The sequence below is a fragment of the Arvicanthis niloticus genome, chromosome 1 (genome assembly GCF_011762505.2).
Source record: "Arvicanthis niloticus isolate mArvNil1 chromosome 1, mArvNil1.pat.X, whole genome shotgun sequence".
Classification (NCBI taxonomy): domain Eukaryota; kingdom Metazoa; phylum Chordata; class Mammalia; order Rodentia; family Muridae; genus Arvicanthis; species Arvicanthis niloticus.
This window is the reverse complement of record NC_047658.1, coordinates 34,095,358-34,116,516: the sequence shown is the minus strand read 5'-3', so window position 1 is coordinate 34,116,516 and position 21,159 is coordinate 34,095,358. Positions and strand designations below refer to the sequence as shown.

General features: G+C 35.9%; 1 long non-coding RNA gene across 1 annotated transcript; it reads right to left on the bottom strand.

Annotated features, from left to right (window-relative positions):
- Positions 1-1,469: 1,469 nt before the first annotated feature.
- Positions 1,470-19,147, bottom strand: LOC143442516 (uncharacterized). The gene is made up of 3 exons (XR_013110752.1): positions 13,990-19,147; positions 13,187-13,274; positions 1,470-7,019 (listed from the first exon to the last, which is right to left on the bottom strand). It is a non-coding gene; the product is annotated as an uncharacterized LOC143442516 (long non-coding RNA).
- Positions 19,148-21,159: the final 2,012 nt, after the last annotated feature.

The window sequence follows — 21,159 nt, the reverse complement described above, 5'->3', positions numbered from 1 at the left end:
GTTATATCTAGGTTGGGTAGTGGGTTACACCTCTGATTGAACAATACCAAACTTATAAAGCCTATGATTAACATTTTTAAAGAAATGTATAAATGCAAAAAGGAAAAGGGGGCATTGGATAGGGGTTTTCTAAGGTGGGGGGAGAATGGGGTAAGGGGATGGCATCTGAAGTGTAAATAAAATATGTAATAAAAAAAAAAGATCAGAGCAAAAACAGCCATTAGTGCTTGATTGCTGATGATGTATCTGGAGTCTGAAAGTGAATAGATCCTGGATATCTATAGGAAAACGTTAATTTCTATTTTCAATTTTTGGATTGTGATTCTGGGCACACAAGAAAACGTGTAACTCGCTTTTGGTTATTTGCGACATGATTGTGTCATTTTTAGAAGTTCTATGATTATAAATATATTCCTGTGTGATATAAAGATAAAAAATAATATAAGACATTTATTTTAGAAAATAAATTATATATATATATGTATATATATATATATATATATACACACACACATACACTTATGCACATTCGTTGCACATTTTCAACAATTCTTTATGTGTGTATGCAGTTTAATGTAAACATTTGTACACCCTTGAGATATCTTAGATCATTATTTATTAGTATGAATTTATCTTGATAAAATAGTTTATACACTATCATTATTTAAATATTTTTTTAAAAAATGTACCCAATTCTCTATGCTTGAATATCTACTCCCACAACTCTAGTATCACTATTCAATCTAACTTCATGTACTTTCTTACTCTTTAATAGCAGCTGTTATTTAATTTATCTGTAAGGACATGGACATGAGACCACATATATCCACAAACTTCTAAGTATTAGGTCTTCATTGTGATGTGTTGTTCATTAAGCTTCACCCTAGTGATTGATATAGAAAGACAAGAGACTATAGCAGCACACAAAGGTTAAAAAAAAACAGGTACAAAAGAGACAGAAATATTAGTACTAAGAAGGGAAAGTAGACTCAAAGTACCACCCTAAACCAAGAAAATATTTGTGTTACCTGCTGTGTAGAAACAGAAAATTTATTTTTCCAATGGAGTGTTTTTGTTTATATCTACCACATTCCAGGGCAGAACTCAAGGACAGAAACACTGGTAACAGATTTATTTTTGTTTCATTGTTCTCTTGGGGGTATGTGATTCATTTTATTTTTTTACTTTTTGGGTTGTTGGGGCTTTAATTTGGTAAAATTTTGTTTTTATTGTTGGGGTGGTGAGACAGACACAAGGACAGTTACCTTGTACACAAGCAAAGGTGGATGAAATTTTATTGATATGGAGACAGGAAGAGCTGAGACTAGATGGAAAAGTAGAAAGAGAGTAATTACAATATATTGTATGAAAACCATCAAATAACAATGCAAAATGAATTTATAAATTAACAAATGTAATCTAAATCATCCAACAGATAGAAAGGATTTTATACTATTATATTGAAATGTGACCTAAATATGTAGGAATAGCTTAACATACATAAAGAGCTCATGTAAAGTACTATATTAATACAAGTAATGACAAAGGACTATATGATCATTTCAATGTTCAGTAAAAGAAAATAAAAATCTTTGAAAATCTTTATTTTTATGATTTAAAACACTTCAAATAATAGTTATTAAAAATGAAATTCCATAAACATAAGTGAAAAACTAAAATATATAGATCCTAAATACCTTGGTACATCTGTCATTTTAAAATCATCTGATATACATTGCAGCCACTTCCATCGAACATTGTTCCAGATTCTGTTTTCAGGGTAGTCATTGGGTAAGGTAAATACTGGGCTTTTTTTTCTTAAGTATTGGATAATGTACAAGTTTGTAAAACATACTCTGACACAAGTATCAGACTAGACAAAACTGACGGATTGGGAATGGGGTTGGAATCAAGTGGGGAATGGGAGAAGAGAGGAGACAGTGGAAGAAAATATAGGGAGAAAGAGCTAGGGTGAGGACAGTAGATTGTGGAAAAGAATACAGAGGAATAGCTAAAAATAACAGGTAACTATACCATAACTGAAGGAGTAGAAGTGAAACATAAAACAATAAAAATGTTATAAATTATATATTTATTGTGAATTGTGTGTATGTATTTGTGTGTGTGGGGGGGGTGATTTTTAAAAAAATCATCAAATAATGGGTCTCAACTGGCCATCACTTGTCACCAAACAAAGCTTCCAGTACTAGAATTACTTTACATTTAATTGAGTTTTGGGCCAAAATGGCTGTTATAAATACAACAGAAATTTGAAGCAACCCAAGTTGTTCCCAAGAATATAGGGTTCTCTCCCCAAACTGACAGCAAGGCCCCACTGTTAATGTCAGTACTTAGAAATTTTATTAAAATTGCAATGTCAAGTCAGTGCCCACATAGAACTTACACTACTACATTGCAGGGTCTTTGGTAATGTACTAGGTTCTTCTCACGTATAGTATAACTCCCAATTAAGGAATTTTATGGGATGTCAAAGTGAACAAATAAATTGGTCTCTGATTCTTGTGTCTTGTCTTGGGCTCATGTCTTTCTGTTGTTTTCTTGACCAATGTCATTATCATAGTTGTAGGATTAACTTTTAAATTAATCTTTTGTTGGTGACTACCTGCTTCAAAGGGTTATGTTACTGAATGAAAAACACACAGCCTTTGTATTTAATAAGACTTAAGCAGCATAATAGCTGAAAAACTGCCTAACTTTTATGCTGTTAGAACTACCTCCCACAGATAACTCTGAGTTACTACTTATTAATTTCTTTGTTCTCTTTTAGCTGATCTTGACTTAATTGAACTGCCCTTTGGGCCATGTTCTCCTGGCCCTTTTACATGGCGGCTCTGCTTTCCTCTCCGCACACTCCTCAGGCACTGCATCTCTCAACCCTTCCTCTTCCTCTTGTTTCCAAGCCTGGTAACCATAAATCCTGCAGCTGTCTCTCCTCCCCAACGATTGGCTGGTGGCACCTTTATTTACCAAACAGAATTAACTAGGAAAATGTTTCCAGAAGTTACTTACAGTGCACCTCATGTAAACAAGCTTTGGGGACCCAATTAACATTAAAATACAGTTACATTGATGAAGATTGTAACTCCATGCCAGTATTGATTAGTATATTTAATACTATAGATAAATTTTCTTTTATTTTACTATATTAAATTTTCTTATATTTGAGAAAGAAATGAGTGAATGGATGAATAAATAGTAAATAAATGAATAAATAAATGAAAGTGTATGCACTAGAGTAAATGGTAACAACTAAACTCTCACAAATAACCACTTAGAGAGTTAAAATTTAGATTTATAAAACTAGTGAAACTGGGAAAATCAAATAGGAAAGGCTCAGATTATGCAGTTTTGGATTAACAAACAATTTGACTCTATCATTTTCTTACTTTTGAGGGTGCTTTTACATGGTTACATTTTGGTGGGTGTTTTTGATGTTGTTCTATTTTTTGTTGTTTGTTGGTTTTTTTTCTTGATTGTTTTGAATGTGCTTTTATTTTCCTGATTTCAATTGGATTTTTATAACTTTATTTTGCCAAAGAGCTTAACATTGAGTGAAAAGTGATAAAGGATCTGAAGAAATTGGGTGAGTTGTATAATATAATTCAATATTTGATTTAAAATATTGTTTTAAATAATAAAAAATATAATATTACAAAATATACTTCAGTGATTAAATATCTTTCTATAATGTAAAAAACTTGACAAGGAATAAAAATTCGATCTAAATGTGATTTAAGCAAATCTGAAGTAAATGAGAAAATATAAACTTTTGATTCAATTTAATACACAAGCAAGCAAAAATGAAAGTCAGTAATGAAGAGATTTTACTGTATCACCAGTTAAGTGTTGTGATCTGCATCTGTTGTGATTGTCTCATGATGCTGAGAGGAAGCATGATTTCAGTAAAAAAATCTTGAAGTCTCAGATGGCAACATAGCAAGACTCTGTATCACATATAGAATATGCATTAAAACATCTCTGTGGTAAATGTGTGTATATTATATATATATATATATACACACACACACACATTAAGCTTCAAACAAAAGTACATGTAGATAAATATTTCATAATCAAACGTAAAGTAAGAGAAGAGAGCTTTTATAAAGATTGGTGTGCAGATTAAATAAGTGTTCAACATCATTGGTCATTAGGAAAAGCAAATCAAAATGACCCTGAAATTAAATCTTATTAACCATCAAAGTGCCCAAGGTTAATAACTAATATGATAGCACATGCTGGTTACGATGGAAAGAAGGAGAATATTTTTGTTAGGAGTGTAAACTTATAACTACTTTGTAAATCAATTTAGCAGTCTTTCAGGAAACTGGGAATAGCACTACTTAAGACCCAGATATACCACTCCTGGGCATATACACAAAAAATTACACATTATACCACAGAAGCACATCTCACATATGTTCATAGACTCTTTGTTCAAAATAACCAGAAATGGAAACAACTTTGAGGTCCCTCAACTGACGAAAGGACCTACACTCCTGTAGCAAATGTGAGCTTGGTCTTTATGTGGGTACCCTAAGAAGTGGAGTAGGGGTTGTGGTGGTCTGTGTTCCCTGCCATTGGATCCTTGTCTCCTAACTGGACAGCCTGGTTGTGACTCACTGGGAGAAGCTATACATAGATGTACTGGGACTAGATGCTACAGGGTGGGGTTGTAGCCAAGGGGAACTCTGCTTCTCCTAACAAACTGTGCAGATGGTATTAGAGAAAAAATTTAAGGGTGAGAGTAAGAACAGAGGAGAGATGGGGTTGTCATCAGGATGTAAAGTGAATAATAAAAATAAAAAATAAATAATGTGCAGTTCTTTTAAGAAATATAATATGTGACACCTGAAATAACAGGAGAATACCATAATCCATAAGAAAATAACTAGTTAATAAAGTGTTTCTGTATAGTTTATGAATAAGTACAATAAAATTGCAAACAAATATTAGCCATTGACAGTATATATAAGCAAACATATCTGATTTGTTATTAAAACTTTCACAATCAAATCTTTATGTAATTTTCTTTTTTGGCAAAATTGCCTTATGCTACAAGCTTAAGATTTTTTTCAAATTCTTTTTTTCAAATATTTGTGTTTATAACTACAGTTATATTGTTTTACATGCAGTTAGAAGAGTATGGAATGATTTGGTGATCTGGCTCTTGCAACAATAACCGGTCTAAGTCCCATTGCTATTAAAATAGCAAATCAGCTTAATTTCATGTATTAATTTCATTCATATACCAGAGATTGGTTTATAATTCTGTCATATGAATACAAGTTTTCAGTACTGACAGCAATAAATTGAATTACAATTTTACATGAGTAATTAAAGTAGTCTGGCTTTTAGCAGACTAAACTTGGCATAATATTAGTCATTCATTTTAAATGTTTTCATTATGAAAGCACTGTATGCATAAGAAATTATAATCAGAGCAATTTTCAATAATTTAAATATGACCACAAACCCACTTTTAAAACTATTACAAATACATACATTTTAATGTTCTGATTAATTCACTAGAATCATAGTATTGTGACTATGTACCAAATTCAAAAATTATATAGAGGTAGAACTATACTCCCCCAAAGCACAAATAATTTATATTTAATCCTATGGTCAAACAATTTAAATTCATAAGGAAATTAATGACAATTTTGAAAGAACATCCTAAAATTAAAAATGAATTGAGAGGTTGATATATATATATTTTCTTAATTTAAAATAATTATAACCATGATATTCTCTATTGTTATATACTTAAATATATAATTCAGTGGAATAAAATATACTCCTCAAAATCATGCAGTTAAGACCATGATAGTGGTCTGTGTTTTTTAAATCCTGTTACAGAGAAGGTTAAAATTATGTGAATATCTGTGAGTTTAAAATAAGCTCAAACTACATGTGGAGAGCTACAACATAGGCAACAGAGTAGTGCTTTTCTAAAAAAAAAATGACTTATTACATATTACATGTATGGAAGTATATGTGCATTCACTTGTTCATATGTGTATGGATGTGACCTGTGAACACAGGTATGTAGTGTAAAGAGGTCAAGATTACATGTCTTTCTCATACAATCTCCCAATCTCCCACATATATTTTAAGACAGAGTTTATCATTAAACTCGGATCACTGTAAACTTAAATGGGTGAACTTAACAGACTAGATAGCATATTCTGGGTTAATAGATAGACAATGTCCTGTCAAATTTTTGCTTATTTATACATAATAAATATTCAAAGAACCTAAAGTCAAGTCCCTATGCTAAAATACATAAATATTATAGATGAAATCGACTCCCAAGTGTTGAGCACATATATAAGTTAAAAGAAAAAAATAAAGCAACAACAAATACAGCTCTTATACAATGATAAGCTGTGTAAGGGGAAATAACATATTCGCAGATACACATATACATATGAATACATATGTATATATGAAGAAATACCCTATTTATATGAAATGTAAACCTATTATAAATGTAAAAATTAGTGTCATATGAGTATGACACTATTTTTTACCAATATGAGTAAATCTTTGATCACACATTTCTCCAAAGAAGATTATTTATGAAAGCATAAATATAAACAGTCTTAACATTGACTGCATTAGTCTAAGAGCTATATTGCTAATTGGAGAAAAAATTGAAATAATTTTCAAATGAGTAATATATCAACAAAGGTAGAATCAGTAGTATAATTTACTATATATACTGTATATGGTATTTGCAAGACTCTGAAGGCTTTTCTAATCTTTCACTTATTTTAATGGAATTTCATGTTTGAGTATTATATTTACCAACATTTCTACCCCTTCAAGCTCTTCCTATGAATGTAGACACAACCACTCATTATTTCTTTTTTCCTTCTCCTGGTGTTCCTGGTCCTTTTGATCCTCCTGCTTTTTTTGCTCCACATGCTCTTCCTGCTTCTTCTTTGCTGTTGCTGCTAATGCCCCTGCTACTGTGCCTGCCTCTGTTGCTGCTGTAATTTAAACATAAAATATAGTTAATAGTAATACCATACCTTAAAACCTCAAATATTGTCCTTCTGTCTGACCATGTGCCTTAAGCAGACCATGGGCACTAGCACCCCACCCAGTCCCATAACACCCAGAGGAAGCTAAACTCCAAGGTGTTATAACATAGAATCACAGAATCTCAGGAGCTTGATCACAGGAGGATTTCAGAATCCCAGAGGCAGCTGGACTCCTAGGAGCTCTGATACACCCAAAATCTCAGGATCACAGGATTCCCAGAATCATAATATCACAGAGACAGCTGGACTCTGAGAAATTCTGACACATCCAGGATCACAGAAGGGACTGACTGAAATAACAGACCGAGAGGGCAAGTAGCCCTAGAAGTAACCAGATGGCAAGAGGCAAGCACAAGAGCACAAGGAATAGAAACCAAGGTTACTTGGCATCATCAGAACCCAGTTTTCCCGCCATAGCAAGTCCTGGATATTCCACTACACCAGAAAAGCAAGATTTGGATTTCAAACAACTTCTCATGATGATGACTGAGTACTTTAAGAAGAACATAAATACCTACCTTAAAAAATACGGGAGAACACAGGAAAACAGTTAGAATCCCTTAAAAAGAAAATACAAAAATTCCTTAAAGAATTACAGGCAACACAAACAAACAGGTGAAGGAACTGAACAAAACCATCAAGGATCTAAAAAATGGAAATAGAAACAATAAAGAAATCACAAACAGAGATAACCCTGGAGATAGAAAACTTATGAAAGAGGTCAGGAGTCATAGATGCAAGCATCACCAACAGAACTTAAGAGATAGGAGAATCTCAGAATCAGAAGATACTATAGAAGACACTGACACAACAGTCAAAGAAAATGCAAAATGCCGAAAGCTCCTAATCCAAAACATCCAGGAAATCCAGGACACAATGAGAAGACCAACCCTAAGTATAATAGGTATAGAAGAGAGCAACAACTCCCATCTTAATGGGACAGTAAATATCTTCAACAAAATTATAAAATAAAACTTCCCTAACCTAAAGAAAAGGATGCCCATGAACAGGAATTCAAATCTCTACCTACCCTATATCTGATAGAAAGCTAATATCCAATATATACAAAGAATTCAAGAAATTAGACTTAAGACAATCAAATAACCCTATTTAAAATGGGGTACAGAACTATGTAAAGAATTTTCTACTGAGCAAATTTGAATTGTCACAAAACACCTAAAGAAATGTTCAACATCCTTAGTCAACAGGGAAATGCAAATCAAAGCAACCCTGAGATTCCACCTCATAGCAGTCAGAATGGCTAAGATCATAAACTCAGGTGGTAGCTGTTGCTGACAAGGAGATGGAGAAAGGAACACACATCCATTATCGGTGTGGTTGTTAGCTGAAACAACCATGATGGAAATCAATCTGAAGGTTCCACAGAAAATTGGACATAGTACTACATGAGGACCCAGCTAGAGCATTCCTGGGCACATACCCAAAAAATGTTCCAATTGTAACAACTGCCTATTCTACGTTATGTTCAGAGCAGCCTTATTTTTAATAGCCGGAAGCTGGAAAGAACTCAGATGTCCTTCAACAGTGGAGTAGATACAGAAAATGTGATGCTTTTATACAATGGACTTCTACTCAGCTATTAAAAATAATGAATTCATGAAATTCTTAGGCAAATGAATGGAACTAGAAAACATCATCCTGAGTGAGATAACCCAATCATAACTGAACACACATGAAATGATTTCAACCAGGTATTTAACATGGTGAAGAGGGAATCTTTGTGTTTTTATCTGCAGAATGCTGAAGGTGCATGGTGGCTGCCAGAGTGATTGGTGAATAATCCTGATGCTGGGACAAAGAATGGTGCTGAACTGTGAGCTTGCTGAGTGCCCAGACAATGGTCACTGGGTAGCTGTATTGGCCATATATTCCTGACCCATCTTTTCTTGCCTATATCCCATATGGGACAAACTGCCTTACCTCAAGATTTTAAACCTTGTGGGACAGAGAATACAAAAGAGAAGTTGTGATGACTCTTGTACTTTCATTAAATGTGATATTTTATTCAGACTCAATCATGGACTACTCTAGAAATCAATCCAAAATCGGAACAGTCTTCATTTGGAAGGTTGGTTTTTGCCATTTTCAGAGGCATATTTGGAAGTTAGCTACAGTGCTCTATGATGTTATCTAAGTAAGGGATAAAGTTGGTACTGGATCTGGATTTCAAACAAGTGTTAGTTTATGTCTTAAGGCTCTTTTAATTGTCATGTTAAAATTAAATTTGGTTCTTCTACAGTATTTAATGTGAGTTGTATTGATTGTACACTTTCTAATTGCATTAGTGTGTTGAAACCTAACATGTCTGTTGCAGGGTTCTATCAACCAGCTTTTGTTTTATTGGCTGAAATATTACAGGACCTAGGTATTCTGAAAAAAAGCTTGCAAGTACTGGAAGAAGTGATTCAGACATTAAGCATAACCAAGCATGTAGTTGGCTTGATTACTGTTGGGATAACAGATTTAATTATATTAATTGCTAGCACCGCTGCTTCTGCAATTGCTTTGACACAAGAAGTTAAGACAGCTACTTTTGTTAATCGTTTAGCAAAAAAAAAATGTTACAAATGTGTTGAGTATAAAAGTGGATTTAAATAGGCATTTGGAACAATGGATTCATGCTTTTTATCTTATTCAGAGTATAGAGCCATCTCCAGTGTCTTGCCAAATACTTTGTTACTTCTAAAATTTATTGTAATAGTCATTTTAATTAGGAAAAGGTTTAAACACACTTGCAAGGTATTTGAAATAATTCTAATATTTCTTTGGATTTTTGAACTTTTTATACTGAGATTATGAATTTAAAGAATGCTGCTCTGCTGAACTTTAATGCTGCAAATACTGTTGATAAAATTATAAATGGCCCGAGGTCAGTATTTCCACTTTGTTCAATATGCAAGAATGGTATAAATAGCTTGATCATGCTAGTCTTTTTATTCCTGGGAATACTTATATTTTGCTCATTGCGTTAAAGCTTGTTTTTTAACATCATCAACATGTTGTCAGCCAGATTTCATGGCTTGAACCTGAAAAATGCCCTCACAGAAAAACTTATTAATTTAAAAATCTGGCAAGCCAAGGATGGGTAAAATTCTGTACAGAGCCTTACCAACCTAAGACAGAACTGTATTGTTTTTGATAATGCATAATCCATGACTGGTTATATATAAAAAAAAAAGCATACCGAAATGATGCTCCAACATATAATAAGGACACATGCCTCAGTGAATATACAACAGCCTTATTTATTTTATATTTTAATTTTTATTGGATATTTTATTTACAATTCAGATGCCATCCCCTTTCCCCATTTCCCCTCCCTAGAAACCCCTATCTCATGCTCCCTTTTCCTTTCTGCTTTTATACAATTTTTTAAAAATGTTAATCAAAGGCTTTATAAGTTTGGCCATGCTCAATCAGAAGTGTAACCCAATACCCAACCTAGATATATAAACTATTTTTGACTGGTGGAGACACGTGAACATCTAACAGCCTTATTTATAATAGCCAGAAGCTGGAAAGAACTCAGATGTCCTTCAATAGATGAATGGATACAAAAATGTGGTACATATACACCATGGATTATTACTCAGCTTTTAAAAACAATGAATTCATGAAATTCTTAGGCAAATGGATGGAACTAGAAAATATCATCCTGAATGAGGTAACACAATCACAAAAGAACACATATGGTATACACTAACTGATAAGTTGATATTAGCCCAAAAGCTTGGAATAATCAAGATATAATTTACAGAATACATGAAGCTCAAGTAGAAGGAAGACTAAAGTGAGGTACTTTGGTCCTTCTTAGAAAAGAGAACAAAATACTCATGTGTAGAACCATGAAAGGAGAGCATGGTTTCTGTTCAAGCACTGGCTAGATATGGTCAGAGACCCAACAGGTTGGAGAACCCACAGGTTTTCCTTCAAGGGACAGCATACATTTCACCACACTTCCAGACTCCATGCTCCTGACATGAGGCAGAAGATCTCCATCCATCCATGCCTTTCAAGCACTAAGGACAATGCCCCTACTAGCTCTTCCACAGTTAGAGTGCATGACCATGACACAGGCTGAAGAGCCTCAAGAAACCTCCATATTCATGATATACCCAAAGGTCGGAAGGTGTAGCCAATTAAGCATTTCTTCCCAGACCTTTCTCCCACTTGCAAAAAGGTATATAACCTCAGTCCCAGCCTGAGAATACGGGGTACAACTTCATCCACTTTCTGCCATGCCAATAAAAATTTTAAAACCATGGACTACCTCTCGTTTTGGGGGCCCACCGTGGGGAATTGTGGAGAAGGTCTTCAACTACCGAGCAGCCACCCAACCACTCACCGAAGAACCGTCTACATTCCAGCCATGGAAGCCCACCACCTCAAGTGAGCTAGCTGAGCCAGCCATGTCCCAGCCAAGTGAGTCAACCTGACCAAGAGTCTCATCTACCTTGTGGGGCTCTGCTTGAGCTCATCTTCCCCCTCCCCACCCCCCGACCACTTTTCTGCGGCTGGTCGATCCAGCCTTTATGCCCCTTCTTGGCCCTTCTGCAGCCTCTCAGTGGCACCTGAGAACCCAAGGGCTGAGACCAGCTGGTCTCCAGCCTCCACCTGGCCTGGGTACCCTTAACCTAAGAGCTCCAACCCTGCAGGATTTCAGACTCTGTTCTCCCCACACCTGGAGTAGCGTCCCACAGCTTCTCACAGCCTGGCATCTTCCGGGCGCATTTGGAGTGAGCACAGTTGAATTTACACACTTCTGCCCTCTGAGCTGAGGTCCTAGACTCTTAGGGCAACAGACACGCAGGACCCACCAACTCAGCCCAACAGGACCCATGCCCAGTTGAGCCACAGCCCCAAACTCATGGGAGCAAATAGGTAACAAAGTGTAGAGCAGAGACAAAAGAAAAGGCTACCCAGAGTCTGCTCCTCTGGGGATCCATTTCATATACATTCACCAAATGCAGACACTATAGTGGATGCCAAGAGATACATGCTGACATGAACCTGATGTAGTGGTGTCCTGCCAGAGCCTGACAAATGCACAGACAGATGCTTGCAACACACCCTTGGACTGAGCCTAGCATCTCAAATGGAATAGTTAGAGAAAGGAATAAAGGAGGTGAAGGAGTTTGCAACCCCATAGTAATAACAACATCAAGCAACCAGATCCCACCCTCCAACCCCAGCTTTAAGCAACTAAACCACCAACTAAGGAGTACACATGGAGGAACCCATGGCTCCAGCTACCCATGTTGCAGAGGATGGCCTTGTCAGGCATGAATGGGATAAGAGGCCCTTGGTTCTGTAATGGAGGTTGTCCCAGAGTAGTGGAATACTAGTGTGGTGAGGCAGGGAGTATGTGCGTTGGTCCAGGAACACTCTCATAGAACTAGAGGGAGTGGAGATGGGATAGGGGGTTTTCAGGGGTAAAACATGAAAGAAGATAATGTCTGAAATATAAATAAAAAATATTAAATAAAAACTTGGTGATTCTAAACAGTAACAGTGACAAAGCAATAGAGCTAAACTATTATACATATTAGCACTCATGGAAACTAGGTGGTTCCTGGCAACCTTCATATGTTGAGATTCAAATTTAAAAACAAAACAAATAAAATACATTTTGTTAAGTTAAGCTTTTTCATTGGAATGTATGCAAACCCTTTGCTTTGACTGTCCTTAAAGAATGAAGTATGCAGACCTATAAGTATGAACATAGAACTATGTTTGTTCCCAAAAATAACAACTTAAACCTGCTATTAGAATTTGGATTGACATGTAATGAAAAACATTGGAGATATGATGTCAGAAAAAGTTCAAGTTTCATGGTGTCAAGTGAGAACTGATGTCCTGATAAAAAATCTTTTCCAAATCTGATCTCCCAAAGCGGATTAAAGAACAACAGGTCTCCTATCTTTGTCAGGTACCGAAGAATGACCTAATACACCATCCTTGCAGATGAAGCAGAATCCTGAATGATAGATCTTAAAACTGAAGCAATGACCAGAAGTAGTAACAAATAATTTGCACAGCAAACATGAGCAGTTTTATTCAAAGCAGAAATGTGAAGAATCACAACAAGTTACCTGACCATGTTGACTTTCTCTTTTCATTTTCATCTGCATGTTTCCAAAGCACTCCTCCTTCTCCAAGAAGCAACTTGCCATCAGTCTGCTGAAAGATTATGAAATACTAGTATGAGGTGAGAGCTAGACATCAACCAGAAGCATTACAGAAAAAAATTTAAGGTGAATGGATTTCTATTATTAATATTAATATTATTATTATCATTATCATTATTATTATTATCACTTTATTCATTTTAATCTCAAATGATATCTCACTTCATGTTTACCACTCTACAAACTCCCCATTCCACATCCACTCTCTCCCCCATCCCTTTAGATTGTGTGAGGGTGCTCCCCCACCCACCCATTATCTTCCACCCTGTAGTTCCAGCAACCTCCTATCCTGGGGATCAAACCTCCACAGGACCAAGAGCCTCCCAGCTCCAATGGGATGATGTCAGTCAAGGCCATCATCTATCTATCTATCTATCTATCTATCTATCTATCTATCTATCTATCTATCTATTTGTGTGTGTGTGTGTGTTTGTGTGTTTGTGTGTGTGTGTCTGGAGTCATGGAACTTTCCCTTTACACTCCTTTATTGGTAGTCTAGTCTCTGGGATCCCTGGGTGGTCCAGTCAACATATTGTTCTTCCTATGGGGATGCAATCCCCCATTGCTACTCCAGTCCTTCCACCAGCTCACCCAAGGAGTCCCTGAGCTCAGTCTGATGATTGGCTTTAAGCACCCACATCTGGATTGGTCAGTTGCTTTCCAGACTTCCCAAGGAGCAGCCACACCAGGTTCCTGTAAGCATGTACCTCTTGACAACAGCAACAGAGTCAGGTTTGGTGTCTGCCATCAGGATGGATCCCCAGGTGGGGAATTCCCCAGATGGTCCTTCTTTCAGTCTCTGCTCCATCTTCCCCCTTTCTTCCTTTGGAAAGAAACATTTCTCAGTTAAAAATTTGAAGATGGTGGGTGCCCCTATCCCTCTACCTGGGGCAGTGCCTAGCTGCTTGAGATGGTCTCCACAGGTTCTCTCTCCCCCTTCTCTGGACATTTTGGCTAAAGTCATCCCTGTTGGGTCCTGGGAGCCAATCTTTCCCTGGTGTCAGGGACTCTTCAGTGGCTATCCCCAGTTCCTCACACCCTCCCCTGCTACATATTTTTATTCGATTTCCTGACCCTCTGTACCTCTCTCATCCCATCCAGTACCTAATACTGCTCCCTTATCTGCCCCTCTCTCTTTCACCCATGTCTCCCAATCCCTTCTCCACTCAAGGCAAGAATGAAGCACCCACAAGCTGATCTTCCTTCCTCCTAAGCTCCATATGGTCTGTGTGTTGAATCATGGACATTGTGAGCTTTGGAGCTAATATCCACATATCAGTGAATACATACCATGTGTTTTCTTTTGTGACTAGGTTACCACACTCAGGATGATATTTTCTAGTTTCATCTAGTTGTCTGCGAATTTCATGAAGTCATTGTTTTTAATGGCTGAGTAGTAATTCATTATGTAAATATACCACATTTTCTGTATCCATTTTTCTGTTGAGGGACTGAAGAGGATGTGCATTCAGCACCAGCCTCTGCACTTCCCCTCACCTCAACACTTCCCTCGCCTCAGCACTCCCTCACACTCACAAAAGCTGCCATTTACCCCCTTGATCCTTCCCACCTCCTGACCCTTACCCTTCAAAGGAGGTACAGCCTGGCACTAAAATTCAGCAACGCCCATTTTAATAGCACTTCCTAATGCAAAACCCCTACCTGGAATGGCAAATGCCAGCCTGAGAACAGATAAACAGTTGCAGCTCCCAACCCCCATGTTGCTGAAGCTGGCACCCTTTCTGATATATAACTAGGGTTTCCCTAGCACAGGTGGCTTCTGACCTTGGGAGAAGTGGAAAAAACACACATTCTTAGAGAGATTAAACACCATATTTTGAGGCAGTTAATGGTTCCCAGACAGTTATAGCCAGTTGGTAAAACACTTATCCCTGATAGCACCGTAAAGGCCAAAAGAGCTTCCCTCTCCAATTGTGTGACACCACTGATTGCCTAAACAGATGGAATAGTGTTTGAAAAAAATGACTTCGTTTATCTTCTATGTAATCCTGAAACCACAGAATTTGTTTTGTACAGATTCCCTAAGCCCCTAGATGCAGCATCACAATCCTGTCCTGCACAGTGGGAATGGATTGCAATCAGAACCAGTTTTGAAATTATTAAAAGGCTCTTTGTATCATTGCATGAGGTCCAACAATTCTTTGAGTTTTCATGGGGATCCTGATACTTTGGCATATAACAGGATATCTTTGGTTGTTCCCAGCTTCTAGCTAATATAAATAAGGGTGCTATGAACATAGTGGAGCATGTGTCCTTGTTATATGTTGGAACATCTTTTGGGTATATGTTCAGTAATGAGGTATAGCTAGGTCTTCAGGTAAAACTATTTCCAATTTTCTCAGGAATCACCAGACTGATTTCCAAAGTGATTTACCAGCTATCAGTTCTGCCAGCAATGGAGGAGTGTTCCTCTTTTCCTACGCCTATTCCAACATCTGTTGTCACCTTGATTTTTGATCTTAGCCATTTTGATTTGTGTGAGGTAGAATCTCAGGGTCATTTTGATTTGCCTTTCCTGATGACTATGGATATTTATCATTTCTTTAAGTAATTCTCAGGCATTTGAGATTTCTAGTTTGAGAATTATCTCTTTAGCTCTGTTCTCCACTTTTTAATATGGTTATTTGTTTCTCTGGAGTCTAACTTGTTGTGTAATTTGAATATATTAGATATTAGCCCTGTATCAGATGTAGGGCTGCTAAAGAGCTTTTCCCAATCTGTGGGTTGCTATTTTGTCTGATTGATCATGTCCTTTGCCTTACAGAATCTTTGAAGTTTGATGAGGCCCCCAATTGTTGATTGTTGATCTTAAAGCATAAGCTTTCTCTTCAGGAACTTTTCCCCTTTAAATAGATTTCTTTAGCTGTTGTTGACTCAGACTGGCCGTGTATATGTAGGAAAATAGAGAATGGATTTTGGATCAATCAGGAGAGAGGTCTTAAAAATGATAAAGAAGGCAAAAGCCTGTTGTTACCATGGATAATTTTTTTAACCAAAGCTCCTCCATCTCTCCTCCCCCATCCCTGCCTGTGGCATCACAAATAAAAATAACAATGAAATTGAAGGAGAAAGACCAAAATATTATTCAGTTTTTCTGTGGTTTCTGGCTCTAATTAAAAACAGAAAAAAACTGTCCACTAATGCCTGTGCCTTTGAGATTGTATCTGGCTAATGGTACCTATAATAAAGACAGAATTTGTATCTAGGGACTGCTGCTTGTAGTCATGGGCTGTTAAATGCACTCCAGAACTAAACCTTTGTAAATTGTCCTGTGTGAATATCCTGAGAAGATATGATTACTGGGAAATTTATCATACTAGTTTGTATATTTATGGACATTACAACTTACAAAATGTACTTGAATTATCTAAATGTACACTTGTGTCCAGTTTCATAAAGCTACTTACCACATAAAATACCATGTCTGAAACTATAATAATGGTAAATAAATAACTAAGAGGATTTTATTTTAGAAAAGAAATATCCAAAATCTGGACATAGTACAATCATTTCTTTGTGTGTGAATACATGTTTTTTTCTTTTTCTTTTTTCTTTTTTTGTGCAGAGAAGCACAATGTGCATATGGGTATGGTTTCTATTTGAGAACTTACAAAATTATTGTTATATCTTTTTTTGTAAACATTTAAAATAATATTCATATGTCATATAATGTGCTAAAATTACAATCATTATATACAATGCACTAGAGTTACCCACAATATCTTTAACTAATAAGCTATGGCCAATTAATTTCATCTTTTTAAATTACACAGTCAACCAATTTAATACTATTGAAATGTCCTCAGATGCAGAGAGAGCTGCAGGAGCATGAGTACCCTCTTATGCTAATCTTTACTAAAAAAATATTACTTTCCCTTTGCAACCATTTTATCAAATGCCAGGAGCTACTGCAAGTATATTCCATCCTAAATCTGATGCCTTCCTGTAAATTATCCTTAAGTTTTAAGTTTAGAATTCGCATTTTAGGAGATCTGACTTTGTTTATACTGCTGTACTGTGAGCAGCACATATGTAGTTGAAGAAAAATAACAATTAAGTTTCTCTTATACTCTCTATGTCACAAGAGAACAAACCTTCTGACAAAATACAGACCAGCATGATTATACTTTACAATTAAGCCAACTTTCTTTTTTTATAAGCAGTAACTTGTATTAACAGGTTCAAATGTATACCATGTTTGTCATTTTCCATTGCACATATTTTTTTAATATTAATGCCTAAAAATATATTATAGTTTGAAGTAGTATATTCTCTCATATAATAAACATAGAATAAAATTATTCAATTATTACCAAAAGAATAACACATGTTAATAGTAAGAATTATTTTACTCTTTTCTACAAGGACTCTCATCCTATTGTAGTTGTGATAGTTCAAGTCATTTCCTAGACATCGCTCATAATTTTTTGTCTGCATTTTCTTCCTTACATTCAACATTTTTTTACTTGCTTAATATTTGCTGTTGTTGCTCTCTTCATTCTACTTTTCTTTGTTTTCACATTTCTTGATTGTATTTCAACATATAATAATGCTGATTCCATGAAATGATGATGGCTGATGGCTAAGTAAGGCAGAGATCTACAAGTATGTAATACATTGGTCTGCATCCTACCTATTTTCTGGTTATTTTTCTCCCAACCACTGTTATTTAAGAGTTCTGATTCATGGATTAAGTGTCTGTTTAGGCAAATCAGATTATAGTTACCTACTTTCACATGATTTATGCTACATGTGCCTGAGATGTTTTTGCATGCCAGTCATCATTATGGATCAAAGATTTTGATATTGAGTTGGGGCTTACATTTATCTGTTAGTAGCCTACACAGAATATTCCCCAATGTTGGAATAAACATTCTATTTTAGGTACCTGTTCAGCCTTTCTGTTTTTAGTGAATTGTGTAAGTGTTATTTTTAGCAATGTTATTTTCTGAAGCTTCCTCTTTGAAGGATATGAGAACAAATAGAGAGACCCACAACCAAATATTAAGCAGAGTGAAGGGTAACATAAACACATACATCAGAGAGAGAGAGAGAGAGAGAGAGAGAGAGAGAGAGAGAGAGAGAGAGAGAAGAGAACTTAGAAACTACAGTTCTAAGGGACCTAGCAATCTTTCTTTCCTGGGCCAAAGAAGCAGAGCCAGAGTACCTGGGAGATACCTGGGAAGGAGAGCTCTGTCATGAAAATGGGGTTATCTTTTCCCCTGGACATAGGGCTGAAGTTATATTGAGCACCCATACTCCCCAAAGGGGCTTCTGGTTTCCATAATACTCCACACACAAACACCATCCTGAAAGAGCTATTTTCCAAGGAGTGCTGACACTGCTAAATTCAGAGGTAAGACCATAATTTTTTCTCCAGTTACTGGCCAAAAAGGGACTCAGTAGAAGTGCACAAGGCACAGGAACCAAGAAACAGCCAATGACAGGATCCTTCTGGTTTCCTTTAGCATCCTAGAGCTAACCCTGTGACACAACTCTCCAAACCCAAATCCCACACAGAGAGAACTGCTATCCCAAAAGTGCTGACACACTAAAGATTACAGCTGTCTGCACCACATTACTGCCCAGAGAGAGCTAGTCACCCAAAAGTGCTGACACACCTAAGATCACAGGCTCAAAAGCCAACAGGAGGGAAAGATCATCAGAGACAAGACCAACTAACCCCAGAGATAACCAGATGGTGAGAAGCAAGTACAAGAACATGAGCAATAGAAATTAAGGCTATTTTTCATCATCAGAGCCCAGTTCTCCCACCATAGCAAGGCCTGGACACACCATCACACCAGAAAAGAGGAATTCAGAGTTAAAATTACTTCTCATGATGATGATAGAGAACTTTAAGAAGGACATAAATAAATACCTTAAAGAAGTTAAGGAGAACACAGGTAAACAGGTAGAAGCCCTTAAAGAGTAAATGCAAATATCTCTTTAAAAATTACAAGAAAACACATCCAAAGAGGTAAAGGAATTGAGCAAAACCATCTAGGACATAAAAATGGAAAGAGAAACAATAAAGAAATGACAAGGGAGACAACCCTGGAAGTAGGAAATCTAGGAAAGAGATCAGATGCTATACATGTAAGCATAAGCAACAGAATAAAAAAAATTATGAAAAAATCTCAGATACAGAAGCTACCATAGAAAATATTGTCAAGAGAGTCAAAGAAAATGCAAAATGCAGAAAATTTCTAACCCAAAACATTCAGGATTTCTAGGACATAATGAGAAGTCCAAACCTAAGAATAATAGTTATAGAATAAAGCTAAAATTCACAACTTAAAAGATCAGTAAATATTTTCAAAAAAATTTTAGAAGAAAATTTCCCTACCAAAAAGAAAGGGATGCCTATGAACATACAAGAAGCCTACAACCCCAAATACTTTGGACCAGTAGAGAAATTCTTTCTGTCATTTAATAATCAAAAACACCAAATGAACAAAACAAGGAAAGAATATAAAAGCAGTAAGGGAAAAAGATCAAGTAACGTATAAAGGAAGACTTATTAGAATTACACCAGATTTCAAAAAAAAAAAAAAAAAAAAAAAAAAAAAAAAAAAAAAAACCAAAAAAAAAAAAAAACCAAAAAAACAAAAACAAAACAACCTAAAAGCCAGAAGATCCTGGGCAGATGTCATATAGACACTAAGAGAACACAAATGCCAGACCAAGCTACTATACCCAGCAAAACTCTCAACTGGCATAGATGGAAAAAAAAACAAAAAATTCCATTACAAAAATTTAAACAATATCTTTCTACAAATCCAGCCCTACAAAGTATTATAGGTGAAAAACTCCAACATAAAGAGAAAAACTACACACTAGCTAAAGCAAGAGAGTAATATTCTTTCAACAAACACAAAAGAAGATAGCAACATAAACATAATGACACTCCAACAACAAAACCAACAGAAAGAAACTCACTTTTCCTCAATTTCTCTTAAACTCAATTCCCCAATAACAAATTCATAGACTAACAGAATGGATATCTAAGCAGGAACCAGTATTTTGCTGCATACAGGAAACACGCCTCAGTGCTAAAGACAGACATTATCTCAGAGTAAAATGCTGAAAAATCTTTTTCCAATCAAACAGTCCCAAGAAACAAGTAGGAGTAGCCATTCTAATATTGAATAAAATTGACGTTCAGCCAAAAGTTATCAAAAAAGATTAGGTAAGATGCTTTATATTCTTCAAAAAATGTACCAAGATGAAATCTCAATTCTTAACATCTATATTCCAAATGCAATGGCACCCACATTCATAAAAGAATCTTTACTAAAGCTCAAAGCACACATTGCACCTCACACAATAATGGTGGGAGACTTTAACTTACTACTCTCATCAATGTACAGATCATGGAAACAGAAATTAAACAAAGAAATGGTGAAACCATCAGAAGTTATGGACCAAATGGATTTAATAGATATCTATAAAATATTTCACCCTAAAACAAAAGAATATACCTTCTTCTCAGCACTTCATGGTACCTTCCTCAAAATTGAACATATAATTTTTTGCAAAACAGGTCTGAAAAGATACAAAAAATTGAAATAGTCCTGTGCATTCTGATAGAATGTTATGTATCTGATAGAGCACCACAGACTAAAGCTGGTCTCCAAAATCAACAAAACAGCAGAAAGCCCACATACATATGGAACCTGAACAATGCTCTACTTAATGACAATTGAATCAGGGAAGAAATAATGATAGAAACTTCTTAGAAATTAATGCAAATAAAGGCACAATATTCCCAAAACTACAGGACACAATGAAAGCAGTACTAAGAGGAAAACTAGTATTTTGAGTGCCTCAAAAAGAAAAGAAACTGGAGAGAG